The sequence below is a fragment of the Scyliorhinus canicula genome, chromosome 17 (genome assembly GCF_902713615.1).
Source record: "Scyliorhinus canicula chromosome 17, sScyCan1.1, whole genome shotgun sequence".
Lineage (NCBI taxonomy): Eukaryota > Metazoa > Chordata > Chondrichthyes > Carcharhiniformes > Scyliorhinidae > Scyliorhinus > Scyliorhinus canicula.
Genome location: NC_052162.1, coordinates 133723612 through 133745996, shown reverse-complemented (window position 1 = coordinate 133745996; position 22385 = coordinate 133723612). Strand labels below are relative to the sequence as shown.

The window sequence follows — 22385 nt, the reverse complement described above, 5'->3', positions numbered from 1 at the left end:
ACGTCTACAAGGAGCTAATGAGAGCTGAGGATACGCAGACCGAGGATTATGTGGGAGGAGGAGCTCGGGGGCAGGCGGGCGGGGGAGAGAAAAGCTGGAGTACGGTATTTGGGCAGAAGCCCTGAGCAGAGTAAACACGACCGCAACATGCGCCAGGCTCAGCCTGATCCAGTGTTAGGTCACGGGTTTTGAAAACTGGGGTGGTAATGAGCCCAGAGTTGGCAATCTTTGGGGTTTCGGAGGACCCGGGAGTCCAGGGAGAGAGGCCAACGTTCTGGCCTTTGCTTCCCTGGTAGCCCTGGGCTGAGGTATGGCTATCAGACATGGCGAGCTTTCTTGGCCTAGAGAAAGTCAAGTTTGCCTTGAGAGGTTCGCTACTAGGGTTCGCCCGAAGGTGGCAGCCATTTATTGACTTCTTCGCAGAGAATTAAGCGTCAGCTGGGGGGGGGGGGGGGGGGGGGGGCTAAGGTATAGTACAGTAGGGGGATATTGAGGCGGGTCCGTGTGTGAACAGAGCCGTGGTTTGCACTATGTTTATTTTGTAATTTGTGTCTTGACTTTTTGTTTGTACTGTACAATGTCACTTTTTCTATATGCCTAAAATACCTCAATAAAATTGTTTGTTTAAAAAAAAAATTCTTCTTATGCAACCATTCTGGCTCCACATACTGGTGGGGGATTTCTCCTCACTGTCTCACTCTCCACCGATGTTTCTAATAGAATTCCCCAAAAAATCGAGAAAAGGTTCAAAAGGTCCGTCATGAACGGGAACTATCAATTGCCCGCCCTCCTACTCCATGGCCACCACCAGAAGTCAAAAGGATGAAATTTAGAGACAGTTTGGTCCGGTGGGCTCATGGAAGGGAGGGAAGCAGCAGAGGCAGCTGATCGGATTTACTCAATCTCAGTCACAAAGAAGCTCCACAAGCTCCTCACACTTCTTGTTGGAGGTGAGGATGGAAGAGACAGGAGAGAGCGAGAGTACTTCAAAAGGAAATAACTTGTGTCAGAGATATCAAAAAGTTTCAACACATTGCGTATTTAAAACAAATCTAATTTATTTGACTTTCAGTCAGATTACTGGCCCCTGTAAATGGGCTGGAGTTTGTTATCAGCAAAAAGAAACCCAAATGAACATGGTTCAGTCCTGAATGTGAGGAACAGTAAGATCCAATCACTGTAGTTACTTGTGGCCTCGTTGGTGTCTCAGCACATGGGATGAACAAGTGAAACCCTTCCCACACTGACAACAGATGAACGGTCTCTCCCCAGTGTGAACTCATTGGTGTTTCGCCAGGTCGGATGACTGAGTGAATCCCTTCCCACACTCTGAGCAGGTGAATGGCCTCTCCCCAGTGTGAACTTGCTGGTGACTCAGCAGGCGGGATGAAGTGGTGAATCCTTTCCCACACTTGGCGCAGATGAACGGTCTCTCCTCAGTGTGGGTGCGCTGGTGTGTCAGCAGGTTGGATGACTGAGTGAATCCCTTCCCACACTTGGTGCAGACGAATGGCTCCTCCCCAGTGTGAATTCGCTGGTGTGTCAGCAGGTAGGATGAGGTTGTAAATCCTTTCCCACACACAGAGCAGGTGAATGGCCTCTCTCCAGTGTGAATTTGCTGATGTATAGTGAGGTGAGATGATCGTCTGAACCCTGTCCCACAGTGAGAGCACCTGAACGGTCTCTAGCCAGTGTGAACACGTCGATGGCAAATCAGATGCCCAGAACTTTTGTAGCACTTCCCGCAGTCTGGACATTGAAACGGTCTCTCCCCAGTGTGAACTCGCTGGTGTGTCTGCAGGGACCATGATTCAGCTAATTTCTTCCCACACTTGGAGCAAGTGAACGGCTTCTCCCCAGTGTGAACTGGCTGGTGTTTCTGCAAGTTCGCTAACTGAATAAATCCCATCCCACACTTGGAGCAGGTGAATGGCCTCTCCCCAGTGTGAATTCGCTGGTGTGTGGACAGAGTGGATAACTGAGTGAATCCCTTCCCACACTTGGAGCAGGTGAATGGTCTCTCCCCAGTGTGACTGCGTCAATGGGTTTCCAGCTTGGCTGGGACAGTGAATCCTTTCCCACAGTCCGCACATTTCCACGGTTTCTCCTCAGTGTGACTGCATTTATGGCTTGTGAGGCCTGATGACTGACTGAATCCTCGTCCACACACATAACATGTGTACGTGTGTACTGGTTTCTCCCCACTGTGAACGATGCTTGTTCCTTCCATGTTCAAAACCCGATGATATTCAGGATATGATCAATTGAGGACTCTGTCAGATCCTGATGTGATGCTTGGATTGAGTTTCCGGACTTTGAAGCCTCCCCTTCGAACACCCTGTGAAATAGATTCAAAACATAAAATAGGGAGTGAGAGAGAACCCACAAAAACACAAAGGCAGGTTGTGAAATTGAGCTGAATGAATCTGGTCATTTGTGGGGCCGGCACTGGGAAAAAATGACCATGAAAACTGCTGGATTGTCATAAAAACCCAACTGACTTCTTAGGGAGGAGAGAGAAAGAGGTGAAGAGGGAGTTTGTATATCTACAAGACATATTAAGAGAGTAGTTGGCAAAGCAAATCCGGGTGCTCCGGTTTCCTCCCACAGTCTAAAGATGTGCAGGTTAGGTGGATTGGCCATGCTAAATTGAAAATGAAAATCACTTATTGTCACAAGTAGGCTTCAATGAAGTTACTGTGAAAAGCCCCTGGTCGCCACATTCCAGCGCCTGTTCAGGGAGGCTGGTATGGGAATTGAACCGTGCTGCTAGCCTGCCTTGGTCTGCTTTCAAAGCCAGTGATTTAACCATGTGCTAAACAGCCCTTGACCCTAAATGTCCAAAGGTTAGTTGGGGTTACAGGGACAGGGTGGAGGCATGGGCTTAAGCTTAAGTAGGGTGCTCTTTTCAAGCACCGGTGCAGACCCTGCAGTGATCCTGCACTGTAGGAATTCTATGAATCTTTATAAAGCTCTGGTCACCACACTTCAGGAAGGATGTGAAAGTTCTTGGAGACGGTGCAGAGGAGACTAACCAGAATGGATCCAGCAAAGGAGGTTCAGGGGAGATTTGATTCAGGTCCACAAGATTATGCCAGATTTCCATCGGTGGACAAAGAAACTCTGTTTCCATTCACTGATCGTACAAGCAGCCGAGACACAGATTTAAGGTTTTGGGTAAAACCTGATTGAACTATACAAGATCCTGAGGGGTCTTGACAGGGTGGATGTTGAGAGGATGTTTCCCCTTGTGGAACAAGGGTGTCACTGTTGCAAAATAAGGGGACACCGATTTTGAGGAAGCGAACAAACGAAGAGGGTGGACCGTAGGACCTTGAGGGTAATGTATTCACAGACAGAGAACAAAGGAGAGAGAGCAGAGCAAAGCATGGCTCGGGGGGGATGGTAACCTCGTGGTGAGCATGCTGGAAAGGATGCTGGGTTACCATGCAAAGTGACCAATTAGGATATAGGGCCAGGTCAGGAGGTGTATAGAATAACCAATGGGAAGCTTATATTTGAATCTTACTGTGATTTTGAATATATCAGCAGAAGCTTCTTTGTATACGATCTCTCTTGCTGTGGAACTCACAGGAGGCGGCTGTGTGTTCTGGAGTTCTACCAGTAAGCCAGCCTTGCAAGTTAGTTATTATTAAATATGATACCTGCAAATCCACCTCAGATTTTATTGAATCTGGACTGACAGCAAATTAACCAGGAATTAACATTTGGTGCCGAAATCCGGGTTTCTCGAGAATCTTGCCTTTCATCTGCGAAATCAGAATTGGACTGCTCTCGGAAGGAGAGGGAGGAAATGGGCCCACGATATGGCTGAAAATCTTGCAATATCGATTTTCCTCTGTCTCGTATTCTGCTAACAGTCTAATCACTCACATTTGATGAGGTGAGATTAACTCGACAAAATCAAAGGTCAGTCTGATGGATTCAAAGATTTTATTTCAGTCATTGCAGGTACGGCTAAGTTTTGGAATGAGGGAAACAGTTCAGATGGAGTCTGATGGGATGTTGTCTGGTCACTCAGTTGCATGCGAGTAGCAAATTAAAAATTGGTTCTATTAAATTATACTTTAATTCGGTTAAGGTCTTTAACGGATTGATGTGATGTCGCTGAAACAGTTCAGTGAAGGACAACTGATGGAATGTTTGCGGGCAATTCAATTCCGTTCAATTCTAATTTGATTAAAAATTGGTTCAGGTCTGTACCGGGTTGACGTGATGTCGCAAAACAGTTCAGTGCAGGACCGCTGATGGAATGTTTGCGGACAGTTCAATTCCGTTCAAGATATGGGTTGTTGGAATGAAACAGAATTGGGTTATAAATGACTTGTGTGTTGATGAATGAACGTATAAGGATTTGAATTCCTTTTGTCTGAATGGAGATCTCCAATGAATGAATGAGTCTGTTTGATAAGAATGTGATATCCTCTGTTTTGTGAAATGTTGTGTTTTAGGAGGTATTAAAGTGAGATTTAAAACAGGGTAAGTATTTGAAAGTTCTTCAGTAACTTAGTAATAATGCTTAACATTGTGAGAGTTAATTAGAACATAATTCTCAGGAAGAAAACAAAAAGTGAAATCAAAATGTATAAATTGGGATTTGTAAATGATTAGTTGCAACTCGGCATCGTCTTGGCGTAAAACAAAACAAATAATAAAATAGTTTCACATAAATTGGAAGTTATAAATGGCAGGTAGAAATGTGATCAGTATTATAGGATCGTAAATCGGTATGTTCAGAACTAAATTGGTCTCAGAATAAACAGATAGAGAAGTTTTTACTCGGCAGTAGTCAGCTGCTGCAGACTTTGAAGCTGCTGCGCTGAAATTGACACTGCATAGCTCCGCAGGGTCCTAGTGCCCGACGATCACGAAACGTCACTTGCAGAAATAATGATGTTTAGAATGTTATATACATTGAAGGAGGAGCTTTGGAGAATAAAGATATTGGACCAGAAGTTAGATTAAGAGCATTAATTGCAGTATCAGGAAATGAGAATCTGATTGCAGGAAAAGATTTAATAAAACTGATGCAGAAAAATTAAGATATTAAAATCAGTTGATAATACAGAGGAAGTTTGGGTGAAGCTACCAACTGAGACTGGAGGGAAAAAAATCTGTGAAGCTGTAAAATGTAAAGACAAGATTGTTCAGATTCTGGGTACACATACAGTTGAATTAGAGAAGCATGGTGTCTGGAGCAAAAGAAATTGTATCGCAATTAAAACATATGATCCAATTGGGGGGGGGGGGGGGGGAAGACAGTGAATTAAAACCTGTCAGCAGCATTGATTGGACAGATGATGAAGTTCAAATGTCATGTTTGGATCTTACTTTCATAAAAATCCAGTCGTCATCAAAATGAAGTAATTAAAGTAAATGCAGTAGCACTATCAGGAATGTATCAGGGGAAGGTTTTGACCAGATTGGATCACTGGGTGAGCAAAAGAGGAGTTTGAGATTCTTCGCATCTCACTCAGAGGTGTAATAACAGAAGGGGGAGGCTTAACAGTCCTTAATTGTATGATGTACATCAATGATAAGGAAAATAAAAAGGTTCAAAAAGAAATTATGTCAGAATTTAAAAATCTGGTCACATTTAACAAATACAGAGGAATTATGATACTCCATCGGCAGCCTACGGGCAATGAGCGTAGGAATGTAATCAGGAAAGATTTAAATGTATGGAATGATAGAACAGGGGCGGTGCTTAATGGCCCTCGGTTTAAAATGGTTCACAGTGAGCATCAGGAAACCACAAGTCAGGATTGTGGGGCATTCTGTAGCCCGATTGTTTGGACTGGTAGTAGTCATATGAAACCCAGGAGACGGTCAGATACTGAGTATTCAGGAGAATTGATAATGCATTTTCAAAGACAGCGATGGAATGCTGCAGCCCCCAGGTAGATTTGGGGCATTCAGGTTTGTCATGATTGTTTTGTGGAATATCAGGCAACTTTAATGATTGAGGTTTGTGACCACAGGGGGGATTTTGAATCCAAGAGCATGGAGCAGTGCAGCACAGGGCAGGCCCTTCGGCCCTCGATGTTGTGCCAAGCAATGATCACCCCACTCAAACCCACGTATCCACCCTATACCCGTAACCCAACAACTCCCCCCCTTAACCTTACTATTAGGACACTACGGGCAATTTAGCATGGCCAATCCACCTAACCCCGCACATCTTTGGACTGTGGGAGGAAACCCACGCACACGCGGGGAGGACGTGCAGACTCCGCACGGACGGTGACCCAGCCGGGAATCGAGCCTGGGATCCTGGAGCTGTGAAGCATTTATGCTAACTACCATGCTACATAAGTGTCAGTGTAAGTGGGATAGATTAATGACAACATGCAATTACTGCAAGGATAATTTGGCCGACAACAATGTGACTTTAAAAGGCTGTGCAAGCTTGTAGACAAGTGACAGACTTATGGTATCGATTTGTGAGGCAGTACGTGGGCTATGCTAGATGGTACTTCCTAGAGCCCGGAAGAAAAACTTTACGGGTTAGCAACAAATCAAAATATCAAATTATTACTGAATACTGAAACCTCCGGTCAGACATCTCTAACAGGACGTTAGCTGATGGGTGATCTGTGGTCTCCAGGAGGGACGTATTACGCGGAGGAGTTATTAAGGGTCTCGGCAGACAGCAGCGACTGACGAGGAACCCCCGTATTTTAAATGACAGTAGTCTGGAACAGTGCATCTCAAACTATCTGATGTGGCGTACCGGCAGTTTTTTCCAATGTGCCAGGGACCGGTGAGCGAAACAAGCCAATCCAGGATTACTGTCTCTTTCTTTTCTGGAAACACTCCAAGTACCGGCACCAGTACGTACGCGTACCACACTTTGAGAGGCACTGGTCTAGAATATTGGCAGCTTGCTGCCGCGAGGGGAAATTTGTAACCAATATAGCATTGGAGAGTATAACAGTTATTACAGACTAAATGTCCTGTAAATTGTTAGAGACTGTTATCTATAAATTCAATTGGGTTGTAACCACAAGAAGTTAACTGTACTAAGTGTGTGCGTGGTGTTTAAAAAACAAAAAACAAATAAATAATGGCAAGTATACACTCCATGCGGTAAGGAAAATGATAACAAACAGGGGGTTGAAGAAAACGGAGCTATTGTCTCAAGTAAGCCAGGGCTGGCAGGCTACATGATTCAGTACAATGTTCGACGTCAGAGTCAGAAAGTCAGGAATAGAAACAGGATTGGTTGAAGCTCCTGCAATTAATAAAGCAAGATAATCAGTGCATGATACAAAATATCAGTTACCATTCCTATGGGAAACAGAATGCACTTCCTACAAAAAAAAAACCAGTGAGGGATAAGGACCTTTTGGTCGCTGATGGACTGAGTTGTGTGCTGCTTCTAAGGGACATGAGGACGCTTTTATGGTGCTACTATCCCGAGGTAGTCAGATGCCTTGGAGGTAGTGGAACAACCAAAGGGCTATTGTGTTACCTTCCTGAGTGGCGCCAGCTATGGTTCACGGTGATTGGACTTGAGGAAAGCACATCACAAAGGGTCTATCGGTACTGGTCTGCGAGATGGATGCATTTACCATTGATTTTCCTGCACAGTTTACAAATCATGACATGTAAATATGAATGACAAGGCTGAGGGATAGTTGCTAGTCAGTGTAACTATACGAAGGATATAAATCCTAAGGACAACGCGGTAGTATTGAGGATGGCTATCTATCTCGTCGGATTCAGCTCGGGGTTATCTCTCATAGCTTGGTCATGGGGTTTTACCTGATGCATGGATTTATAATACTTGTTATTATAATTGTATACTGCACAATCATTGGATGCCTTAATATGTGTTGTACGTGGGCTAGGGCTCGGATGCTGCCGATAGGCTTGGCCCATCATTATTCACCAAAGATGACATCTTGTTACTGGTGACCATCACACCAGACGGAAGAGGACGGAGAGCCAAAGGCTGTAAAAATGTGATGAGGTGTTTATGTACGGAATATCGGCTCAGTTAAGTTCTGATAACGGACCTCATTTTATTGGACAGATTAACAAGGAGTTCTGCTCCCAGTTGGGCATACGCCAGCAGTTAGACTGCGGACAGACCGCAGGCGGCCGGGTTGGTTGAGAGACACGATCAGACCCTGAAAACTAAATTGGCTAAATTAAGAATGGACACGGGACTGACATGGCTTAAGTTGCTCCCCGTTGCCCTCATTCAGCTGTAGGTCACACCTGCAGGATCGGCCTGGCTCTCTCCTGCCGAGATCTTTTACGGCAGGCCCATTATAACACCCTGGAACCTGCCTGTTCCCAGATTGGTCCAATTTCACCATCTGACTAAAAAAAGGACTATGTTCTAGCCCTTACTAATGCCCTCAAGGAGCTCCATGGCCAGGTCCACGCAGCTCACTCGTCACCGTCCCTATCACATAGCTTGCTCTCAGTGCAGCCTGGTAGTTATGTCATGGTCAAAAAAATTGGACTCGGAAAGGGTCAGAGCCACGATGGGAGGGGCCTTTCCAAGTTCTCCTTACCACCCCCACGGCAGTTAAAGTGGAGGGGCGGAGTGTTTGGGTCCACCTCCACCACTGTAAACGGTCGGTCACTAACCTGCCTCCCTTCCCCAGCGCTATTTTACAGGTGTGAAGCATGATGGGGTGGCTACACGCCACCTGTGTGATCTTCGGCATCGCCTCGCTTAGAGTGACATCGGCGGCGGGAATGGAACAGGGGAATATCATCTACATCTGTAACCCCAACCGAAGTACCCGGACATTTCACCTCTGCAAAGGTGACGTTCTTCGCTGCCCCCATATACGAGGACGTGGTATCGACTCATGGAAGGTCATCCGGTTAACGGACCGTGCAGGACTTATGACGCAATTGCACCGGTCCCAAACGATGGGGGGTGGACCGTAGGAACCTGAGGGTAATGTGTTCACAGACAGAACAAAGGATGGTAACCTCGTGGTGAGCATGCTGAAAAGGATGCTGGGGTTACAATGCAAAGTGACTAATTAGGATATAGGGCCAGGTCAGGAGGTGTATAGAATGACCAATGGGAAGCTTATATGTGAATCGTACTGTGATTTTGAATATATCAGCGGAAGCTTCTCTGTATACGATCTCTATTACTCCTGGCTGCTACAGAAGACAGTATGTGTGTCCTGTAGCTCTATGGATTGATGCAGCCTTGCAAGTTAGTTATTATTAAATGATATGATACCTGAAAATCCATCTCAGATTTTATTGAATCTAGACTGACAGCAAATTAACCAGGAATTAACACTAGTTCCTATGTTCTTATAATAACTGCTGCAAATCCCATAAAGGTTGGATGAGCAAAGGTCTGGAACCGTTAACTCCCCAGCCATTGATAATTAACAGTTGTACTTCAGTTTGAGGCCCTGTTGTGTGAAGAAAACAACTGTGAGGTTTCAAACCTTCAGCCTCGTGTCTTAAATTAGTTTAACCTTTAACATGTAATTTCTGGAAAGAAGCAGTCACTTTCTGTCACAGTATAGAACCACCTTTGGTTTGTGAACTTAAAGAGTTTAAGTTCTCCAGTCAGTTTTCATAGTTTCTAGTTATTTTAACTAATATTACTCACCAACATGTATTCGTTGAATGTCATGGTGTATTTTGCTCTCTCAACATTTACACACTGATCACCTTTAAGCATTATTTTATGAACACTTGGTATACATTTTATATCTGAAATGACTTTGTAATTTCTGTATTAGTTTAAGGCTGTGTGTCAGTTTGTGCCCTTTCCATTAACTGCGTTCCAAGCTTTTGATGCCACTACGAAAACATAACACAAGTAGTTTATTTTTCAAAACATATTGATAGGTGCCTGTCCCAGTGAGAACTCTACAGGATTTCTATACGTCAATTAGACATTTGGGACAATGAGCCTGTGATGAGTGTATTTCAGATAGATTGTATTATAGGTATTTGGTGCAGTAAGGGTTAAAGGCCTGGGTTAGTGTGTGTATGACTGCTGCAGTCATGGTGCAGTAAGGGTTAAAGGCCTGGGTTAGTGTGTGTGTGACTGCTGCAGTCACGGTGCAGTAAGGGTTAAAGGCCTGGGTTAGTGTGTGTGTGACTGCTGCAGTCATGGTGCAGTAAGGGTTAAAGCCTGGGTTAGTGTTGCAATATGTAAGGCATGTAAAGGGTTAACAAGATGATGTTCATGCATCTCAACACTAGATGGCATTAGAGTCGTCATATAAATGCCGGTATCTCTTTTTTTTAATAAATTTAGATTACCCAATTATTTTTTCCAATTAAGGGGCAATTTAGCGTGGCCAATCCACCTACCCTGCACATTTTTTTGGGTTGTGGGGGCGAAACCCACGCAGACACGGGGAGAATGTGCAAACTTCACACGGACAGTGACCCAGAGCCGGGATCGAACCTGGGACCTCAGCGCCGTGAGGCGGTTGTGCTAACCACTAGGCCACCGTGCTGCCCTAAATGCCGGTATCTCTAGGAGTTCTGGGAGAAGATTAGTGAAAGGTTGAGATAATGTGTTAGTTGTATTAGAAAGATATTATAGATTTCTGCAGCATAGATTTAATACTGTTGTTTGATTAGCTATTACTTAGTAAAGTGTGTGAACCATATGAAGCAATGTAAAAATAAAGTAGTTTTGTTTCAAATACATAGCTTGGTGTTCTTTGTCAACACTACGACTTTTAGTCATCTTGAAGGACTACACAAGGAACATCACAGTCGAGTGGGGGCTATGCCAGGCCATGAGGTTGCAGACTGTGGTTGAATACAATTCTGCTGCTGCTGATGGCCCACAGAGTCTCATGGATGCCCAATCTTGAGTTGCTGGATCTGTTCAAAGTCCATCCCATTCAGCACAGTGGTAGTGCCACACAACACGATGGAGAGTAACCTCAATGTGAAGACAGGACATTGTCTCCACAAGGATTGTGCGGTGGTCACTTCTTCCAACACCGTCATGGAAAGATGCATCTACAGTAGCCAGATTGGTGTGGATGAGGTCAAGTATGTTTTTCCCACTTGTTGGTTCCCTCACCACCTGCTGCAGTCCCTGTCTAGCAACTTTGTCCTTTCAGCCCCGGCTAGCTCAGTCTGTGGTGGTACTACCGAGCCACTCTTGGTGATGGGCATTGAAGTCCCCACCCAGAGCATATTTTGTGCCCTTGCCATCCTCAGTGCTTCCTCAAAGTGGTGTTCAACATGGAGGAGCACTGATTCATCAGCTGATGGTGGTCGGTACGTGGTCATCAGCAGGAAGTTTCCTTGCCCATGTTCAACCTGAAGCCATGAGAGTTCGGCCAGGTCTCCCAACCACGCCGAGGCCCTGGGCGGTATCGCCGACCTCCATCCAAGCAGGACTCTCCTCTGAGCTACGAACAAGGAAACGGCCAACACGTCAGCCCCTCCTCCCTCAAGGAGTTCTGGGCAGTCTGACACCCCAAAGATCGCCTCCAGTGGACACGACTCCAGCTCGACCACAACGATCTCCAACATGGTCTCAGAAAATGAGATCCAGAACCCAACTAGCTTGGGGCAGGACCAGAACACGTGTGAGTGATTCGCTGCCCCCCCCCCTAAACAATGCTGACACCGCAGGGAAGAACCCACATCTTAGTTACTCTCTAACTATTTTAAACTGTATCAGGCTCCGGGCAGCATGGTGGCACAGTGGTTAGCACTTTTTCCTCAGGTGGCCGAGGACCCGGGTTCGATCCCGGCCCTGGGTCACTGTCCGTGTGGAGTTTGCATATTCTCCTCGTGTTTGCGTGGGTCTCACCTCCACAACCCAAATATGTGCAGGGTCGGTGGATTGGCCACGCAAAATTGTTCATTAATTGGGAAAAAAAATTGGGCAATTTAAATTTTAAGTAGCACAGTGGTTAGTACTGTTGCCTCACAGCGCCAGGGACCCGGGTTCAATTCCTGGCTTGGAACACTGTCTGTGTGGAGTCTGCACATGCTCCCTGTGTCTGCGTAGGTTGCCTCCGGGTGCTCTGGTTTCCTGAAAGACATGCTGTTAGGTGAATTGGACATTCTGAATTCTCCCTCAGTGCACCCGAACAGACGCCGGGGTGTAGCCATAAGACCATAAGTCAGAGGAACAGAATTAGGCCACTCGGCCCATTGACCTGCTCTGTCATTCAATCATGGCTGATATTTTTCTCATCCCCATTCTTCTGCCTTTTCTCCATAACCCCAGATCCCCTTATTGATCAAAAACCTATCTATCTCTGTCTGAAACACACTCAGTGAATTGGCCTCCACAGCCTTCTGCAGCAAAGAGTTCCACAGATTCACCCCCCTCTGGCTGAGGAAATTCCTCCTCATCTCTGCCTTAAAGGATCATCCCTTTCGTCTGAGATTGTGTCCTCTGCTTCTAGTTTTTCCTACAAGTGGAAACATCCTCTACACATCCACTCTATCCAGGCCTCGCAGTATCCTATAAGCTTCAAGAAGATCCCCCCTCATCCTTCTAAACTACAACGAGTACAGACCCAGAGTCCTCAATCATTCCTCATAGGACAAGCTCTTCATTCCAGGGACCATTCTTGTAAACCTCCTCTGGACCCTTTCCAAGGACAGCAGTCCTTAGATACGGGGCACAATACTCCAAATGGGGTTTGACCAGAGCCGTATACAGCCTTAGTACATCCCTGCTCTTGCATTCTAGCCCTCTCAACATGAATGCTACCATTGCATTTGCCTCCCTAACTGCCGACTGAACCTGCACGTTAACCTTAAGAGAATCGTGAACAAGGACTCCCAAGTTCCTTTGTGCTTCTAATTTCCTAAGCATTTCCCCATTTAGAAAATAGTCTATGCCTCTATACCTCCTTCCAAAGGGCATAACCTCACACTTTTCCACATTGTATTCCATCTCGTATTCCCTCTATACCTCCTTCCAAAGGCATAACCTCACACTTTTCCACGTTGTATTCCATATCGTATTCCCTCTAATGGAATCATTAACTTTTCTTGTTCGCCACGGTTGTGTCACTTTTCCTGTTGGAATTTTGTTCCTTAATAGAATCTAGATTTGTTGTATAAATGTGAAATAAAAGTCACAAAATACCCAGAGGACCACAGGCTGCTTTCCCCTTTGAGAGAGAAAGTGAGAGCGAGCGAGCTGACTGGCGGTGATTTAATCTGAGGGTCACCACACCTCAAGCGAGGGGTAATGTTGATAAGGCCGGGCCTTCATGGTTAACCCTCACCCGGTGTGGGAGTCGAACCGCGCTGTTGGCCTCGCTCTGTATCACGAACCAGCCGTCAGCCAACTGTTTTTTAAATTTAGAATACGCAATTCTTTTCTTCCCAATTAAGAGGCAATTTACCGTGACCAATTCACCGACCCTGGGTTTTGGGGGTGAGACCCATTCAGACATGGGGAGAATGTACAAACTCCACACAGACAGTGACCCGGAGCCAGGATCGAACCCGGGTCCTTGGCACCATGATCCAGGTAAATTAAACAAAAAAAAATAACCACCAGGGCCCATCTCCATGGCAGCGTGGCATGCTTTCGGAGATTCCAAACAGGAATAGGAGCTAAATACCTTCAAAATTCCAAACACCCTTTCACTCTGTGATCCTTGTGAAATTTGAAGCCAGGTATTAGCAACAAGGCTCAAAGAGCATCAGCCGACTGGAGGCAAAGTTGTGAGACTGGCCAGTCCAACAGAAAGAAACCCTCTGACCATCCCCACTGACCACCTGTCAGAATGAACAAAATGCAGTCCTGGGTGTAGAGCGGAAACAATAACAGCAGAATCCAACCCCTGTAATCAATTGTGAAATTGTTGGTGTCACAGCAGGTGCGATGAAACATGGAATCCCATCTCACATTGAGATGTGAAAGGCCTCTCCGCAGTGTGAACTCACTGGTGTCTCCGGAGGCTGGATACTTGAGTAAATCTTTTCTTACACAGAGCAGGTGAATGGCCTCTTCGCAGTGTGAACTCGCTGGTGTCTCCGCAGGTTTGATACTTGACTAAATCCTTTCCCACACTGAGAGCAGATGAACAGCTTCTCCCCAGTGTGAACTCGCTGGTGTTTCTGCAGGTGGGATAACTGACTGAATCCCTCCCCACACTGAGAGCAGATGAACAACGTCTCCCCGGTGTGAACTCGCTGGTGTTTCCGTAGGTTGGATACTTCAGTAAATCCTTTCCCACACTGAGAGCAGGTGAATGGTCTCTCCCCGGTGTGAACTCGCTGGTGTGACCGCAGGTTGGATCCTTGAGCAAATCCTTTCCCACACTGAGAGCAGGTGAATGGCCTCTCCCCAGTGTGAACTCGCTGGTGTTTCCGCAGGTTGGATACTTGAGAAAATCCCTTCCCACATTGAGAGCAGGTGAATGGCCTCTCCCCAGTGTGAACTCGCTGGTGTGACTGCAGGTTGCATACTTGACTAAATCCTTTCCCACATTGAGAGCAGGTGAATGGCCTCGCCCCAGTGTGAATGCGTCGATGAATCTCCAGCTGAGACGGGGCTCTGAATCCCTTCCCACAGTGCCCACATTTCCACCGTTTCTCCATGTTTTGGGTCTTCTCGTGACTCTCCATGTTGGACACCAGTTCAGAATCCGGGTAGGGTCTCTCCTCACTGTGAATGTTGTGATGTTTATTCAGGCTGTGTAACTGGTTAAACCTCTTTCCACAGTCAGTTCACTGGAACTCTCTCACTGGGGTGTGTGTTGTGTGGGTCTCGGTGCTTTTCCAGTCACACTGATGTTTTAAATCTTTAGAAGCTGACAGTTTGGGCAAACATTTCTCCTTCTAGATTCAAAGGCCGATGGTATTCAGGTTAAAGGGAATCGAGTGACTGTCAGATCGAGACGTAACATTTGAGATTTCTATCTGTAATTCCTCCTCGTCTAAAATCCTGTAAAAACAATTTACAAAATTCATCATTGTCAGTACAGGATAGAAATTCAGAACAGACAATTCTAGTTTCTATGTCACATTTTTTCTCTCTTATTCCCCGAAAGCTGTAAATCTCCATCCCACACAATCTCCCTCCATTCTCACTCTGCTGTGTCTAATATTCACCCTCCCAATTCTCCGGAAGGTGCTGATTCAGGCTGATTGATAGATCCATACTCACAGCTTCCTGTCCAGGAAGTCACAACAAATATGAAAAATGAAATGAAATGAAAATCGCTTATTGTCACGAGTAGGCTTCAATGAAGTTACTGTGAAAAGCCCCTGGTCGCCACATTCCGGCTCCTGTCCGGGGAGGCTGGTACGGGAATTGAACCGTGCTGCTGGCCTGCCTTGGTCTGCTTCCAAAGCCAGTGATTTAGCCCTGTGCTAAACCAGCCCCATGAGCAGCAGTCGGCCATTCAGCCCATCAAGCCTGAACCATTCAATGGGATCATTGGCCGATCTATCTCAACGTCGTTTTCCCACAATATCCCCATATCCCTTGACACCCTCAATATCTACAGGAGGGACATAGAGAACCTAGTGGAGTGGCATAACAACAACAATCTCTTCCTTAATGTCAGCAAAACTAAGGAGCTGGTCTTGAGTTCAAACAATGTATCGTACACACATCTGTCAGCATCAATGGTGCCGAGGTGGAGATGGTTAACAGCTTCAAATTCCTAGGTGTGCAACAATCTGTCCTGGTCCACCCACACCGACGCCACGACCAAGAAAGCTCAACAGCGCCTATACTTTTTCAGGAAACTAAGGAAATTCAGCATGTCCACATTGACTCTTACCAACCTTTACAGATGCACCATAGAAGGCATCCTATCTGGCTGCATCACAGCCTGGTATGGCAACTGCTTAGTCCAAGATTGTAAGAAACTTCAAAGAATCGTGAACACAGCCCAGTCCATCACACAAGCCTGCCTCCCATCCATTGACTCTGTCTATTTCTCCCACTGCCTGGGGAAAGCGGGCAGCATAATTAAAGACCCCTCCCATCCGGGTTACTCACTCTTCCAACTTCTCCCATCAGAGAAAAGTCTGAGAACACGCACTAACAGGTTCAAAAACAGTTTCTTCCCCGCTGTTACCAGAGTCCTGAATGATCCTCTTATGAACTGAACTGATCTCTTCACACATCTTCTCTACCGAGTAGTAATGCACTCTGTATGCTCACCCCTAGCCTGTGTATTTATGTCGGTCCTATGGGTTTTCTTTCATGTCTGGAATGATCTGTATGGACTGTCCACAGAACAATATTTTTCACTGTATCTCGGCACACGTGACAATAAATAAAACCAATCAATCAATAATCTCTCATCGTAACCTTACCTCCGTAGTCCGGGTATCGTTTTAGCAAATCTATATTGCCCTCTCTCCAAGGCCAAAATATCCTCCCGAAGGTGAGGTGCCCAGAATGGCTCACAGTTCTCCAAGTGGGGACTTCCCAGGGTTTTGTACAACTGCAGCATAACCTCTGTAACTTTATACTCCAATCCTCTAGATATAAATGCTAGCATTCCTTTTTGATTATTTTCTGCACTTGTCCGTGGCATTTTAAGGATCTATGCACCTTCGGCATCCACTGTACTTAACCTCTTTCCATTTAGAAAGTCCTCTGTTCTGTTCTTTCTGGGTTCAAAACGGATAATCTCACACTTGGATTACATTGAATTCCATCTGCCACAAATTTGCCCATTCACCTAGTCTGTCAATATCTCCTGGCAATTTTCTGCCAACATCTGAGCTGCCTACAATGCCACCGAACATTGTATCAACAGCAACAGTGAAGAGGCCTTTCGCCCAGCAAGTCTGTACAAGTCAGAATACAGGAGGGAGATAGAGAACCTAGTGGAGTGGTGCAGCGACAACAATCTCTCCCTCAATGCCAGCAAAACTAAAGAGCTGGTCATTGACTTCATGAAGCAAAGTACTGTACACACCCCTGTCAGCATCAACGGGGCCGAGGTGGAGGTGGTGAGCATTTTCAAATTTCTAGGGGTACACATCTCCAAAAATCTGTCCTGATCCACCCACGTCAACGCCATCACCAAGAAAGCACAACAGCGCCTATATTTCCTCAGGACACTAAGGAAATTCGGCATGTCCCATTAACTCATACCAACTTTTACAGATTCCTATTTGGCTGCAGCACAGCTCAGTTGGCAACTTTTCAGCCCAAGACCATAAGAAACTTCAGAGAGTCGTGAACACAGCCCAGTCCATCACATGAACCTGCCTCCCATCCATTGACTCCATCTACACCTCCCGCTGCCTGGGGAAAGTGGGCAGCATAATCAAAGACCCTCCCACCCGGCTTACTCACTCTTCCAACTTCTTCCATCGGACAGGAGATACAAACGTTTGAGAACACGCACAAACAGACTCAAAAACAGCTTCTTCCCCACTATTACCAGACTCCAAAACGACCCTCTTATAGACTGACCTGATTAATAACTACACCCCTGTATGCTTCACATGATGCCGGTGTTAATGTAGTTACATTGTGTACCTTGTGTTGCCCTATTATGTGTTTTCTTTTATTTCCTTTTCTTTTCATGTACTTAATATGTTGAGCTGCTCGCAGAAAAATACTTTTCACTGTACCTCGGTACACGTGACAATAAACAAATGCAATCCAATCCAACACTGACACACAAGAAACATCTGACCTACCTACCTAACCCCAGCAGTTGATCCATTGCCTTGAATGTTATGACGTGCCAGTCTTCATCCAGGATGTGAGGCAACCCGTCTCTCCCACCCTCCCAGGCAGCGCATTCCAGATTGTCACCACCCTCTGGGTAAACAGGGTCTTCCTCAAATCCCCCGTAAACCTCCTGCCTCTCACCTTGAACTTGTCTCTCCTTGTGACTGACCCTTCAACTAAGGGGAACAGCTGCTCCCTATCCACCCTGTCCATGGCCCTCATAATCTTGTACACCTCGATCAGGTCGCCCCTCAGTTTTCTCTGCTCCAATGAAAATAACCGACGCCTATCCAACCTCGCTTCATAACTTAAACGTTCCATCCCAGGCAACATCCTGGTGAATCGCCTCTTTACACCCTCCAGTGCAATCACATCCTTCCTGTAATGTGGCAACCAGAACTGCACACAGTACTCCAGCTAATAATAATAATAATGATAATCTATATTAGTGTCACAAGTAGGCTTACATTAACGTTGCAATGAAATTACTGTGAAAAGCCCCTCGTTGCTACAGTCCGGCGCCTATTCGGGTACACAGAGGGAGAATTCAGAATGTACAATTCACCTAACAAGAAGTCGTTCCCCATTTAGAAAATAGTCTGCCTCGATTATTCCTTCCAAAGTGCACAACCTCACACTTTTCCAACTTCTATTTCATCTGCCACTTCTTTGCCCACTCTCCTAAACTCTCAAGTCCTTCTGCAGCCTCTCCGCTACCTCAACACTACCTGTCCCCTACACATCTTTTTATCATCTGCAAGCTTAGCAACAGTGCTCTCTGTTCCTTCTTCCAGATCGTTAATGTATTGAATAGTTGTGGTCCGAACACTGACCCCTGTGGAATACCAATAGTCACCAGATTTGGAGCATCTTGTGAAGGCAGTGCTGGAAGTCCCGCTCCAGTGCTTTTGAGGTGCCTGCTCCAGGTTTTCCAAGTTTCTGAAGCATTTAGAGTGTAGAAAGAGTAAGGGATAGCCAACAGCTCATGGAACGGAAAGGCATGCACGGTTTCACCAGCGCTGCCAATATAATTGATGACCTAAGCAGTCAATGGCCCACCCCACTGAGAGCAAAGTGTGAAGGGGAACTCATCAAGGACAGAGAGTCAGTCAGTGCTCACTGGAGGGAACATTCTGAAGAACTCCTTGACTGAGACTCTGTTTTTGGCTTTAACATCCTCAAGTCCATTCCCCAGTATCCTGTCCGGCTCAGTCCCCGTGGTACCCCGATCTGGAGCGGAGTGAAAAAGCCATTCAACAGCTGAAACACAACACGGCCTCTGGAGCAGAATGAATCCCTGCTGAAATTCTGAAGCATGGCGGGGTTATACTCCTGGCATAGCTACACAATCTCATATTCCTCATCTGGGAAGATGGATGCATGCCGGCGGATCTCAGAGACACTGTGACTATATTCAAGAAGAGAGACAAGTCAGATTGTGGTAACTGCACAGGCGACTCCCTGCTGTCTGCCACAGAGAAGATCATTGCCAGGATCCTCCTCAATGATCTCCTCTTAGTGGCCAAAGAGCTCCTTCCAGAGTCACAGTTAGGTTTTCTCCCTTCACGAGGCACCAAAGACATGATCTACACTACTTGACAAACTCAAGGAAAATACAAGGAACAGCACCAATCGCAGTTCTTGGTCTTTTCTGACCTCACAAAAACGCTTTACACCATCAAAGTGATGTTGTTGAAATTCTTCAAATTTGGCTGTTCTCAGAAATTGGCCACCATCCTCCGCCTACACGATAACACACAAGCCATGAACCTCATCAATGGAAACACCCTAGACACTATCTCAGTGAAGACTGGGATCAGACAAGGCTGTGTCACTGCACCAACCCTCTTCCCCTTCACGGTAGCACAGTTGTTAGCACTGTTGCTTCACAGCACCAGGGACCTGGGTTTGATTCCCACTTGGGTCACTGTGCGGAATCTGCACGTTCTCCCCGTGTCTGCGTGGGTCTTCCACAAGTTCCGAAAGACGTGAGATGAATTGTAAGTTGAACTGGACATTCTGTTTTCCCTCAATTTACCCAACCAGTCGCCGGAATGTGGCAACTGGGGGATTTTCACAGTAACTTCATTGTAGTGTTAACGTAAGCCTACTTGTGACAATAATAAAGATTATTATTGTTATTATGGTGTCCATAAACTCCAACCCTGTTATAAGAAATTAAATTCTGAATAAAAATCAAGTGAAATCAATTTGTGTTAATCATAGTAATCACTGCAGTGTTAAAGTAAGCCTGCTTGTTACACAAATAAAAATTATTATCTCACCTCCGGCAATTCACCCGCGGGTGTGGAGATGATCGACAGGACAGGAAACCGACAACACCTTCAAAACAAAACCAGAATCAGTTCAGCCTCAGAAATTAAGCTCCAGTTTGCAAATGTCTGATCTGTTTGTTCAATCCATCCATCTCCCTTGATTCTATAACCATTAATACTCATTAACCATTAATAGCCATTAATAACCATTAATAGGGGCTAGTTTAGCTCACTCAGCTAAATCGCTGGCTTTTAAAGCAGACCAAGCAGGCCAGCAGCACGGTTCGATTCCCGTACCAGCCTCCCCGGACAGGCGCCGGAATGTGGCGACTAGGGGCTTTTCACAGTAACTTCATTGAAGCCTACTCGTGACAATAAGCGATTTTCATTTCATTTCATTTTTCATACTCTTGTCTCACAAACTTCTATCAATCTCAGTTTTTATAGTTTCTATTGACAGAATCTGAACAGAGTTGCAGATTTCACTATCTTTTCTGTGAAGTGATTTCTGACATTGCTCCTGAACAGCCCAGTCTCAGTTAAACAAATAAATATCACTGATTTGGACATTTAAATGGTGACAATTGTTTTACTCTTAACTGGTTATGTAACAAAATTTCAAAAACATAATAATAATTTAAGTAAAACCCTGCGGAAGCTGGAAATGTGAAGTGAAAACAGAAAGTTGTGGAAATCCTCAGCAGGTTTGGCAGCTTCTGTGAAGAGAGAGAAAGAGAGTTAACATTTCCAATGCAATCTGATTCTTCTTCAGAACTGAGTATTTGCAGCATTGTGGTTTAATGTGACCAACATACTGAATGTGAACTTTGTGGTTCTTACAGATATCTGGCTGTAAATCTGATTTCAGACCTTCCTCTGAACACTTTGCAACCTCAGCTCATTGTCCTTCACTAAAGACCCGGATAGAAAATCCCGCCACAAGATGGCGGCGTCCGCCGGGTGACCCGGGGCCAGTCACCGGGCAGGAAGCCCCGCCCACTCCCTCTTCCCATACTAAGATGGCCGCCCAAGCGCTCCGCTCCAGGAACAAAAGAAACGCCTCCCTTTCCAAAGATGGCGCCCGGTAAAGCCAGACCCGGATTGCTCTCTTCCTATTGGTCAGTAGCCACCGTCAATCACTCCCCAGCCATTGTGCGTTGAAGCATGCGCAGTACGAGAATGAAGCTGGATTCAGGCGGGTGAGTGGAGGCCCGAAACCCCCCAATAAGACCCATTGGTTTTATTGTCAGTCTGCAGACAGGAGCTGGAGAACTGAACCCAGGCAGAGGAGAGGGAGAAAACTGGGAGTGGAGGAAAGAAATGGTGAGATGGGTTTGGATTTCAGCCCAGGGAGGAGGGAGAGTGTGTGGGACGGGGATTTACAGCTTTGGGGGAACAAGAGAGGGAAAAATGTTCCAGAGAAACTAGAATTGTCTGTTCAGAATTTCTATCCTGGACTGACAGTGATGGCTTTTGTAAACTCCTTTTACAGGATATTGGAAGCGGAAGATTGGCCGACAGAAAACTCAAACCAAATATCGAGATCTGACAGTCACTCAATTGTTTAGAACCTGAATATCACAGTCTTTGAATGTGGAAGGAGTAATGTTTGTCTGTTCAGTTTGTGGGAAAAGATTTTAAACATCAGTGTGATTGGAAAAGCACAGAGACGCACACATACAGTGAATGTTTCAGTGAACTGACTGTGGAAAGAGATTCCACCATTCACAGTGGGGAGAAACCGTACATGTGTTCTGTGTGTGGACGAGAGTTCAACTTGTCATTCAACCTGGAGAGACACAAGGACACCGGCACCATGGAGAAACCATGGAAATGTCAGGACTGTTGGAAGGGATTCAGTTACCCTTCTGAACTGGAAATGCATCGACGCAGTCACACTGGGGAGAGGCCATTCACCTGCTCCACCTGTGGGAAGGGATTCACTCAGTCATCCAGCCTGCTGACACACCAGTATGTTCACACAGAACAGACACCTTTCAAATGTTCTGAATGTGAGAAGAGATTTAAAAGCAAAAAGTATCTGTTGAGACACCAACGCATTCACAGTGAGGAGAAGCCATTCATCTGCTCCTTGTGTGGAAAGGGATTCACTGCTACATCAAACCTGCAGAAACACCAGCGAGTTCACACTGATAAAAGACCTTTTAAATGTCCAGACTGTGGGAAGTGCTTTAAAAGTTCCGGGGAAGTGACCTGTCATCAACGTGTTCACACTGACGAGAGACCATTCAGGTGCTCTCACTGTGGGACTGGCTTCAGGCGATCATCTGAACTTACTGTACATCAGCGAATTCACACTGGGGAGAGACCGTTTACCTGCTCTGTGTGTGGGAAGGGATTCATTCAGTCATATCACCTACTGAAACACCAACAAATTCACTCTGATCTAAAACCTTTTAAATGTTTTG

The 22385-nt window shown here is 45.8% G+C and overlaps 1 pseudogene; it reads right to left on the bottom strand.

The window, feature by feature from the left end:
- Nucleotides 1-1183: 1183 nt before the first annotated feature.
- On the bottom strand, nt 1184-20916 carry LOC119951648 (annotated as a pseudogene).
- Between the last annotated feature and the right edge of the window lie 1469 nt (nt 20917-22385).